At 44.9% G+C, this 11,975-nt stretch overlaps 1 pseudogene; it reads left to right on the forward strand.

Annotated features, from left to right (window-relative positions):
- Positions 1 to 369: 369 nt before the first annotated feature.
- LOC145337542 (E3 ubiquitin-protein ligase TRIM69 pseudogene) lies at positions 370 to 1,465 on the forward strand (annotated as a pseudogene).
- Positions 1,466 to 11,975: the final 10,510 nt, after the last annotated feature.

Genomic DNA, 11,975 nt, shown 5'->3' on the forward strand with positions numbered 1-11,975 from the left:
TCCACAGGGCAGTTTTTCTACTGTTGGCAGAATTCCCTCGTGAGGAGGAGTTTGCAGTGTTAACTGGACAGGTTGTTTCGCTGGTGTTTCTCCTTCGGAGGTTCATGCTGAGTGATCCGTCCAGTTTTATTTTAATCACTCTTATTGTAGCGGTTTGACACAACGATATCTGGGCCATTTCTGATGGCAGGGAAAAGTCACCCACATTGTTCAGGGTCTGGACTCACCGGCAGACTAGAGCAGATTTCAATAGAATGGAATATCCGGTGCGTGACAGAACAAATGTTAATCCACCTGTTCTGTGCCGCCGTCTATTTCCAATTTTACCCCCTCTCTCTAAATCACTGACTGTGTTATTTTAACTTTCCCCCAGCTCCAGCCTCTCTGAGTCTGGATCCGAACACAGTGAATCCCCGGCTCATCCTGTCTGAGGACCGGACCAGTGTGAGACTCGGAGACAAACGGCAGCCACTCCCTGACACCCCGGAGAGGTTTGATCCCTTGGAATATATCCTGGGATCAGAAGGATTCACATCAGGGAAACATTACTGGGAGGTGGGGGTGGGGGAGGAGACAGAGTGGGAAGTCGGAGTGGCCCGAGAGTCTGTGGACAGGAAAAGAGTAATCCTCCTGAGCCCTGAGCCCGGGTTCTGGCTAATGGGGCTGATACCTGCAAGAGGCCATTTCGCCATCAACTCCCCGCATGAGATCCCCCTCACCCCAAGTGTGAATCCCCGGAAGATCGGGGTTTTCCTGGACTATGAGGGTGGACAGGTGTCATTTTACAATGCGGACAACATGTCCCATCTCCACACTTTCACCCACACTTTCACTGAGAGAATCTTTCCCATCTTCAGTCCAGGATCAAACATCGGTGATTATAACCCAACACCGCTGACAATCTGCGGCATTAAATGTCTCTAACAGATCCATCCCATAATTTCACACCGTCTCCCTGCCTCCTGCCAGTGTGGGTCTCAGTCACGTGTGGAGACAGAAGCCAGGTTAACATATTCTGGGTATAAACCCTGAATGTGAACTGGGAACTGAAAGATCAGCAAGGACCCCTGTAGGGCTGAGGGAAAGAAGGAAAGGGAGGGAAGAAACAAACAGAAGCTCATTGTCGAGAGGAACTTACTGGTTTGAATGAGCTGTGAACTGCAGGAACCCGGTGACCTTCCTGCTTGTAATGTTGCTCTAATGGCGGTAGGTGGCGATAGATCACCGTGTTTGAGATGACTAAAACCTGGTGTTATCAGACTTTTTACTGAGATGAATCTGTGCAGTGATTCTCAAACTGGGGACTGGGGAATCTTTACAGGAATCAAGGAAACAATTCCTTTGGAGGATGAAAACCAAAAAGAGGAACATAAGGGGGAAGAGGAAATGAAAGTGAAAAATCGCAGACGTTCCAGTTCACATGTATTCGTAGGTTTTGAGGGACAGACAAAGAGATAAAGACGTAAAGGGGTGCGTAAGAGAGTGGCGAAAAAAATTACCCATGTCCCGCTTTGTATAAATTCCCAGTTGTCAGTATTATTCTCTGAGAACACCTGTCAGGATTTCCATCCCAATCTTCCCAAATTCCCTCCACTCTTCACTGTGATTGACAATTTCGGCAGCTATGGTTTCCAGCCGTGAGTCTGACATTTACTTTGGGCAGGAGGGGAGGGGAGGGGAGGGTAGGAGGGAGAGCAGCTGCTGCTGTGATATTCGGCTGTCTTGACTTTGAGCTCAGGCAGTGAACAAGTGCCGTTATCATGCTGCCTGGCCTGCTGAATAATCCCATCATTTTCTGACTGTCAGTTTGACTGACTTCAAACATTGGGTATGTTTCAGCAATGTAACTTTCTTTCATGATTAATCAACAGTGGCAAACTGGACTGCGTTTGTAATGGTCTGTAAAAATGGTCTGCCCAGAATGTAATGTCTAATTCTGTACTCCAACAAAATTGAGGGGAAGGAAAGCTGGGTGTTTCTGGGAGGTTTTATTTCACATTAAAATAGGAGCCTGCTTTTCGTCTCTTTAAGCAATAAGGTTCCTGAGGCAACACATTCCAAGCCCACTCCCGCTACCACCCAGAAGGACAAAGGCAGCAAGGGAACACAACACCACAACCTGGCAGTTCCCCTTCAAGTCACTCACCACCCTGACTTGGAGATATATCGTCACTTCTTTACTGTCGCTGGGTCAAAGTCCTGCAACACACTCCAGAACAGGACTGTGGGTGTATCTCAGGGACCACAGCGGTTGGAAAAATGCAGCTCAACATCTCCTTCCCGAGGACTGGGAGTAAATGTTGGCCTCGACAGCGATGGCCACATTCCATAAATGAATGAAAAAAAAGAAAAAGATGTGACACTGCTGTGAATACTGATTTGGCAGTCTATCTGTATTGAGCATGATGTGTGAACTGATTGGATTTGTATGACATTAACACATAATGTTTAACCAGTAGAGAAACAGTTCAGTTGCTGCACTGGAACGTTAGTGGGATCACAGTTATCATTTATCTCTGGTTTATCCGGTCTGTCTCACCACTGACCACATCAGTGAATTGGCCCTGAAATCTGTAATGATTAATTATTGAAGCACTCTATCTATGAAAGCCTTTGATATTGTGGCTGTTATTAAACATTATAATTTACATTGTGAATCCAGATACATTTCTGAAGAATCGAAGGTGACAGGAGGGAAAAACCTTTTTACTAAGGGGCAGCGTTTCAAACTTGAAATGAACGGACTGAGAGGGTGGTGGAGGCAGAGACAGTCAGGGCTTTCAAAAGAGTATTGGATCTCTACCTGAAGAAGAATTTTGAGGACATTGAGGTAAAGGCAGGGGAGTGACATTGATCTTGCAGAGAGCTAGCACAGACGAATGGGACCGAATGTCCTATTTTTGTTCTTTAACCATTCTCTAATTCAGCGATTTTCCGAATTTTGATTCAATGATGACTGATCTGTCCCTCAGCTCCATTTACTCACCTTGTCTCCAATTCACTACAGTTTACATCAATCCCATCTAGAATCCATAAGAAATAACAACAGCATCCTCCTGTTTGTCAGGAAAAAGGGGACCTGGAATCCTATCCATCATCACACGCAGTAGAAAGGGTGCAAAGGAGTTTCGACAGTTGTTGCCTGTGCTGGGGCATTTCAGCTATGAAGAGAGGTTAGAGAGACTGTTTTTTACTCCCTTACAGCACAGAAGGCTGGGAGGTGCCGGGTAGGGAGCGAGTCGAGATGAACACAATTATGACAGTCATAGATAGGGCACATCGGACGAAACTCCTCCCTTAGTAGATGCAGAAAAACCAGGGACATCCATTTAGGGTCAGGGCAGGAGGGGATTTTAGGAAAAACCTTTGCACCCGGGGAATGGTGAGAACCTGGAATTCACGACATGAAATGGTTAAAGACGATAGAACCCGCAAAACATTTAAGAAGCATTTAGATGAACACTCGAATGCCATAGCATGCAAGGCTACAGACCAAGTGCTGGAAAGTGGGATTGGAATAGATAGGTGCTTGATGGCAGACGCAGACACAATTGTCAAAGGGCCTCTTCCTGTGCTGTAAAATTCTATGACCATATGACTCGACGATCTGCGTCTGATGCAATGAACTATGGACTAGGTGCTGGGAGATTGGATTAAAATGAGCGGCTAGTTTATTTTTTCTCTGTTTGTTTGGCCGGCACAGACAAGATGGGCTGAATGGCTTCTTTCTAACTCATATCTTTTGAATGGTTCTGTGCTATAATACTGCATAGTTGCCTTCAGTCCTTCAGTCATTTCATGATGATATGTGAAGTGAATAATGTTGGCTGAAACCTGGTCTATGTGATGTTGTGGACCTCAGGGAGAGGCCAAGTTTGACGCTTCTGACTGAAGATTGTTGCAAATGCTTCACTTTGTCTTTTGCACTGATGTTCTGAGCTCTCCCATCATCGAGGACTGAGATATTTGTGGAGTCCCTTCACCCTTCTTTAATTACATTAAACTCGATATAATTCTTGTTGTGGCTGTCTGTAATTGTTAGCCACATAAAATGTTGAAGTTCCAGTTCTGCCTCTACAGGATACTGGATATGCATGACTACAAATTATATCAGAACCAGATTTTATGATAATTAAAACAATATGTTTTTATTATACAAACCTAAAATCTAGATATAGTCATAAAAGCTTTCCTTCTGTACAAAAATAATTTGAGTTAACAAATTTTTAATAAGCACGAATATTGAAAACGCGCATATATATCTCTGAGCTTTAGGTTTATTTGGCTGCTGCGGATCAGAAGAAATTGCAAATTTGCATCGACACAGATTTGATATGGACAGTGTGGTTTCTGAAAACAAAAAAAAGAACAAAACAAACCTTTTCACAGCAGCAATCGGGCCGGAGCGGCCGGAAGGCGGCAGCTGGTCACATGAAGAATTCTCATCTTCTCTGGCATTCAACAAAAGTGGATGTAATCACGGTTTACTTAAAATGTGGACGATTTAATCAATGCCTCAGGCGGGCCCATGAAAGGACAACAAGGAAGCAACCGCGTGTAGTATCAGGACAGACCCAAGTACACTGTCAAAGGAAAGCAACGTGAGTTGCAGCAGAGCACAGTTGTGCAATAATCTGAACTCATCAGTACAGGTTTACAGTCCTACCAATCTTACAGCTAAATACTATTTCCCAATCTGTTTTCAAACAGAAAATTCTGCGAATACTCAGCAACTGGGGCAGCATTTGTGGAGAGACAGAGAACCAGGGTAAAGGTTTTAGTGGATGGAATGCTCATTTCTGATGAAAGCTCACACACTCTCATTGATGGATCCATTTCACAAATCTTTTTCTACACGCTACCCGATGCTTTCACACGCTCGAAACTGCGATGCCCTGAATTTGCCACAATACTCGAGTTGAGGCCGAAACAATGTTTTATAAGGGGTTCACTCTGTGGACCAGTCATATTGAACTCGAAACGTTAACTCTGCTTCTCTCCACAGATACTGCCGGACCCGCTGGGTTTATTCAGCATGTTCTGTTTTCTCTTACTTCTAATTCAGTGATATCTAGATATCAGCATAGGAACCAGAGTATGCCATTCAGCCCATTGAAAATGTCCACCCATTCATTAACATTGCTGTTGATCTCTATCTTAACTCCACCGTCCATATCCTGCAAGAAATGCTCTGAAATCCATGTTTTTTCTGTTTCATAATGAAATTCCAGCTCTGATGAAGACTAATGATTCTGAGAGAATGTGTGAGGGGTGGGGGTGGAGAGTGTGTGAGGGGGTGAGGAGTGGGGTGTAGAGTGTGTGAGGGGTGGGGGTAAAGTGTGTGTGAGGGGTGGGGATGGAGAGTGTATGAGGGGTGGGGGTGGAGAGTGTGTGAGTGGTGGGGGTGGAGTCTGTGTAATGGGTGGGGGTGGAGAGTGTGTGAGGGTGGGGTGAGTGTGTGTGAGGGGTGGGGGTAAAGTGTGTGTGAGGGGTGGGGATGGAGAGTGTATGAGGGGTGGGGGTGGAGAGTGTGTGAGTGGTGGGGGTGGAGTCTGTCTAATGGGTGGGGGTGGAGAGTGTGTGAGGGTGGGGTGAGTGTGTGTGAGGGGTGGGGGTGGAGAGTATGTGAAGGTGGGGTGGACAGTGTGTGAGGGGTGGGGGTGAGGACTGCGTTGCCGGATGGGGGTGAGGAGTGTGTGAGGGGTGGGGACCAGGGAGTGTCTCGATGTTGGCGGGGGTGTGGTGGAGGAGGGTCTTCTGGTCGTAGGAAGAGGGTGTGGCGCGAATGAAGCGGCGCCCTGAGCCACTTCAACTGTTAATCCGCCACTGTCCTTGGGCCAGACTCCGGTTAAAATGACTGCTGTATTTTCCTTCATGGCGGATGCTTGTGAGTTTGTGATTAATTGCTTTCGGGTGCAGTCAGTTTCTGGGATGGGTTGGGAATCTGTGTGAACTCAAGTCTTTCATTGTTACAAAGCGCACCGCTGCCACCTGCTGACAGAATCTCGCTGCTACAGGAAAGAATTCCCCATTGAAAACGTGCCAAAAAGTGAGGACTGTCTTTGAATTTGACAGTCCAGTCCCACGCGATGGGTCTAATGTCCTTTCTCCGTGTTGGGTCATTCTCGGATTCTTATGTACTCTTAGACGTTATTCTGACTGATCAAATCCACATCGTGATAATTGATTTCATTCGAACCTATCATCATTGGGAAAGAGCAGCGAAAGAATCCCACATTAATATCCACAACCACGTGGAAAATACATACGGATTAGGATTCGCTATTAAAGTGTAAGTTTTGGTAAGTACTGCAGTATTTAGCTGACTCTGAGTTTGCACCACGAAAATCAATATGATTGACATCATTGTTCCGACAGAAGGGTTTAAGTCCAGTAATGGTGGAGGACAAGTGATTGGTGAACTTACGAATTGAACAGGATCACTGGCTGTCTTGATATGATGACAAGTCTCACAACACCAGGTTAAAGTCCAACACGTTTATTTGGTAGCACAAGCCACGAGCTTTCAGAGCGCTGCCCCTTCATCGGGTGAGTGGGAGTTCTGTTCACAAACAGGGCATCTAAAGACCTAAAATCAATTTGCAAAATTATGGTTGGAATGCGAGTCTTTACAGGTAATCAAGTATTAAAGGTATAGACAATGTGAGTGGAGAGAGGGTTAAGCGCAGGTTAAAGAGAGGCGTATTGTCTCCAGACAGGACAGTTAGTGAGATATTGCAAGTGGGGGCGTTACAGATAGTGTGACATGAACCCAAGGTCCTGGTTGAGGCCGTCCTCATGTGTCCTCTTGGGTTCATGTCACACTATCTGTAACCCCCACGACATACCTGGGCCTGCAACATCGCACTAACTGTCCTGGCTGGAGACAATACACACCTCTTTAACCTGTGCTTAACCCCATCCCTACTCACATTGTCTGTACTTTTAAGATTTGATTACCTGTAAAGACTCGCATTCCAACCATTATCTTGTAAATTGAGTCTGTGTTTTTATAGGCCCTGTTTGTGAACAGAACTCCCACTCACCTGATGAAGGAACAGTGCTCCGAAAGATTGTGGCTTGTGCTACCAAATAAACCTTTTGGACTTTAACCTGGTGTAGTGAGACTTCTTACTGTGCTTTACCCCAGTCGAATGCCGGCATCTCCACAATCTCTATGTGAACATTTTGGATTGGGAAAATCAACTCCAATCTGCAACACTCCGAGTGTCGGTTCTTCTGATGAATTTTCAGCTGAAATTCACTCTGCAGAGCGAATTGTTTGACGCTCACCTCCGGGTATCTCCTTCGACAAGACAAAGGATAAAACGGAGAGGAGAGTTTAGTCAATGCATCGTTCACCCTGGAACATATATCTAAATTACGTCGTTGTATATTTTATTCTCATTTAATGAGTTCACTGTTAACTCATGTCTTACTTCTATTTGAGAATTTTGCGAGTATAAGAATAAAAAATACTGTCAGCAACTTTAAACAACTTTGCTGAGGCCACACTGGAGATTTGTGTACAGTCTTGAAGACTTTCTCTGAAGGAAACGGTCACTGCCTTTCAGACAGTGCTACCAAAGTTCTGTATGTGGATTTCTGGGGAGTGCTCGATGAGGAGGAATGAGTAGATTCTGTCGATATTACACAGAGTTTAGAAAAATCAGACGTGATCTCATTGAAATATAACATTCTTAAAGGACTGCAAAGGGCTGACGCTGGGAGGATGTTTCCCCTAGTTGTGGAGACTTGAACGAGAAGTCTCATCAGCAATTACAGTAATGTTCCTGCAGTGGAAATCCAGAGGCCGAGATTAATGCTCTCGAGTCTTGAGTTCAAATCCCACAGCTGGAAAATTTAAATTAATTCATGAAATAAATCTGGAATAAAGAGCGAGCCTCAGTAATAACGACAATGAAAGAATGAGGTTGTTCCCCAAGGAAAGAAATCCGCCGTCCTTACCAGGTCCAAGTCCAGAGAACTGTTGTTTACTCTGAAATGGCCCAGAACACCACTCGATTATACCAAACAGCGGTGGAAATGTCAAACAAGATTAAATCAAAAGCAACTACCTGGCATTCACCGAGTCTTCAGATGTGGCAAAGGCAGATTCTGCCCAGACAACCCATCAGAGAACCTCGCACTGACATTTAGGGATTTGTGCCAAAATTGGGAGATCTTCCCCGCTGACTGGTCACTGGGGAGTTGTGAATGGTGCTAAACACTGTGTAATTATCAGCGATCATCTTCATTTCTGACCCTATGATGGATGGAAGTTCATTGATGAAGTAACTGAAGATGGTTGAGTTTAGGACAGAAAAAATGCAATGGCCCGATCGTGTCTGTGAACCTTCTCCACTTCTTGGGCCGTTTTCAATGGGGAATTGTTTGCTGCAGTACCGAGATTCTGTCAGCAGGTGGCAGCGGTGCGCTTTCTCACAATAAAAGACTTGAGTTCACACAGAGCCTCAACCCATCCCAGAAACTTACTGCACCCGCAATGAATCACTCAGAGTAGCTACACTACCCTTCACAGTAAATCCTACAGATTGTCCTCTGCTAACGGCACTCATAACAGCAGCAAGGTGGCACAGTGGTTAGCACTGCCGCCTCACGGCGCCAGGGGCCCGAGTACAATTCTGGCCTCGTTCCACTGTCTTGTGTGAAGTTTGCACATTCTCCCCGTGTCTGCGTGGTTTTCAGGGGGACTAATAGGGTAAATACCTAGGGTTAAATTACCTCCTTCTGCACCGGAGGGATTCTATGATCCAATTCTATGATCATACTCCTGATTAATACAGAAAATAAAAATGACAGGGACACATTCACAATGCAGCTTTGTCAGTTTTGACAAAGGCTCATCTGCACTCGAAACGTCAGCTCTTTCCTCTCATTACAAATGCTGCCAGACCTGCTGAGATTTTCCCTTTTGGTTCCAGATTCCAGCATCCGCAGTAATTTGCTTTTTCACATTCACAATGAACAGTGTAGATATTCTCTCCGGTAAAAACTGCAGCGGGTGAAGCGGGTTACGTTATTCTGGATGGTGCCGAATTTCATGTGTTGTTGGAGCTGCACTTTACCAGGCACATGGAGAATATCACTTCACAATCCTGGCTTGTGCCTTTTATAGGATGAGCAGACTTTGGCAGATGAGTTACCTACTGCAGAATTCCCAGCCTCTGATCCTGTTTCACAATATTTATCTGATCCGTCCAACTGTGTTTCTGATCAATGACACCACAGCTTATTGATGGTGCGGGACTCAGCGCCGGCAATAGAAACATAGAAGATAGGGGCAGGTGGAGGCCATTCCGCCCTTCGACCCTGTTCCGCCATTCATCACGATTATGGCCGATCGTCCAACTCAATAGCCTAACCCTGCTTTCTCCCCATAACGTTTGATCCCATTCGCCCCAAGTGCTATATCTAGCCGCTGTTTGAATACATTCAATCTTTTGACATCAAATACTTCCTGTGATAATGAATCCACAGGATCGCCACTCTTTGGCTGAAGAAATGTCTCCTCATCTCCGTCCTAAATGGTTTATCCTAAATCTTCAAGCTGTGAGCCCTGGTTCTGGACACCCTCGCCATTGGGAAGATCCTTCCTGCATCCACCCTGTCTAGTCCTGTTAGAATTTTGTAAAGCTCTATGAAATCTCCTCTCCCTTCAACTCCCCTCTTTCATCTGAACTCCAGCGAAAACAATCCTAACCGAGTCAACCTCTCCTCATACATCAGTCACGCCATACCCGGAATCATCCTGGTAAACCATTGCTGCACTCCCTCGAGAGCAAGAACATCCTTCCTCAGAAAAGGAGACCAAAACTGCACACAATATTCTAGGTGTGGCTGCATCAAGGCCCTGGAAAATTGCAACAACACAACCCTGCTCCTGTACTCGAAACCTCTCGCAATGAAGGCCAACGTACCATTTGCCTTTTTTACCGGCTGCTGCACCTTCATGCTTTCCTTCAGCGACTGGTTCTTAAGAGCACCCACGTCCCGCTACACACTCCACTCGCCGAATTTGAAGCCACTCAGGTAGTGATCTGCCTTCTTATTTTTGATTCCAAAGTGAATTTAGTATTGCCGTTAAATATCACGGGGCGTTGGTTAGGTTCTCCCCTGTTGAAGATGCTGTATCTGAGGAGTTGTGAACTGTACTGAGCACTGTGCAATTATCAGTGAATTTTCGCATTTCTGACCGAATATCGGAGAGAAGCTCATTGAAACTCTCTGCCTGGTGTCTGGAAGCCATGGGGAGTTTCAGCACTTTCTCATTCAAATTGCTGAGGTCACATTTCTGTGGGTGAATCCCACCCCTGTTCTGTTCAGCTCCCTGATGTGTGACTGTATTTACCCTGCAGTGAGTGAAAGTTATATATCAGACATTAAAAGACCCAATCCTTAATATATCATAAAATACAGGAAGCACTCAACAGATCAGGCAGCATCAATAGAGAGAGCAACACAATTCACTTTTCAAATCGATCGCCTTTCATCGGAACTGGAATATTTTACAGAGTAAATAATTTCTCAGCAAGGACAGTGTGGGGGAAAAGGGCGGAGAATAACAACAGGGAAAGTTCTATGAAATGGTGCAGGACAGGAGAGGTTAAATGTCTAAAGGTGTAACGGTACAAAGTAAAAGAGAATGGGGAATGGGACTGGTGAAGAAGCATAAGGTGGTTCCAGAGCAGTGTTAATGGTTACAGCAGAATGGTAACGGTGGTTAGAATCTGAAGTTCCTGAATTCAATTCTGAGGCTGAAAGGCTGGAAAGGGCAGAATGGCAATACTCCTAATTCCTGTCAGGAACAACTAACACTGCATTACCAGAGCTGTGCATAAGCGGCTGTTGGAAAGGAAGATGTGTCGATGTCCTTTCAGAAACGAATACAGCTGTTAACAGTGAACTCAGTAAATTAAGATTAATAATTATTTAAGAATTCACTTTAGATGGAACATATCGGGATCATAGTAGATTTTATGCTGTTCAGTGACTCTATGATCCTCTGTGAAGTCTAACGAGGTCCATGGAGAGAGTTCAGTGTCCAACATTTCATCCGGCAGAATGAATCCTATTGCGATTTTCACCAGCTGAACCGACAAACCAGGAGTGCAGTAGATTGGAGTTGACTTGTACAAGTCAGAGTCTAGATGCCAAGGCTGACAGCGACCCTGTTCAGATCCTGAATTCCCCAATCACTTGTTCTCCACTATTACTGTTGTTAAATCCTCGTGTTAGCACAAGAATTTATATTTAAATATTTTTTATTGCGGATTTCAAAGCCAACTAATTCTAGCAGCATAGATTGAATTATTTCAGAATTTCAGTGTGTAAATCCATCTCGTCGAATGGTGAGCTCATTTTTTTCAAACAGAAACAAAACAAACTCCATATACAACCTGTGCGGTATAAAATCATCTTGTAATCCAAGCCTCCCTATCAATGCACCAACTCTCTCTCCCTCAACCACTCCATGTGACAGCGACTTCCACATTCTCCCGACTCTCTGTGTGAACAAACTCCGCCGGATATTGGAGGAGAGATTCCACTTCAAATGTTCATTCATCAGTTCAAAGCAAATTACTGCGGATGCTGGAAACTGACGAAGAGACATCCAGACTCGAAACGTTAGCTCTGTTCTCTCTCCACAGATGCTGTCAGATCTGCTGAGATTTTCCAGCATTTTATGTTTCTGCTCCGTCATCAGTTGATGTTTCTCTGGGTCAGGGTCCCCGGGCGGGATTCATAAGCATTTATAAAACCGCAAGTTATTCTTTCTAGAAAATGAACCAAACTTCACAGATCGAACCCTCTAAGTATCTTCCCGGTAGCTTTTGTGTAAATTTCTCTTTGACATTTATAGTATTTGATGTTTTCATGTGAGCGGCTGCAGTCATGAACACAATTCAGTTTCTGGATCTGGATCTCACACCGAGTTTCACCAGAGTGGTTTT

The sequence above is a fragment of the Carcharhinus amblyrhynchos genome, unplaced genomic scaffold, assembly GCF_965287045.1.
Source record: "Carcharhinus amblyrhynchos unplaced genomic scaffold, sCarAmb.v2.hapA scaffold_52, whole genome shotgun sequence".
Classification (NCBI taxonomy): Eukaryota; Metazoa; Chordata; class Chondrichthyes; order Carcharhiniformes; family Carcharhinidae; genus Carcharhinus; species Carcharhinus amblyrhynchos.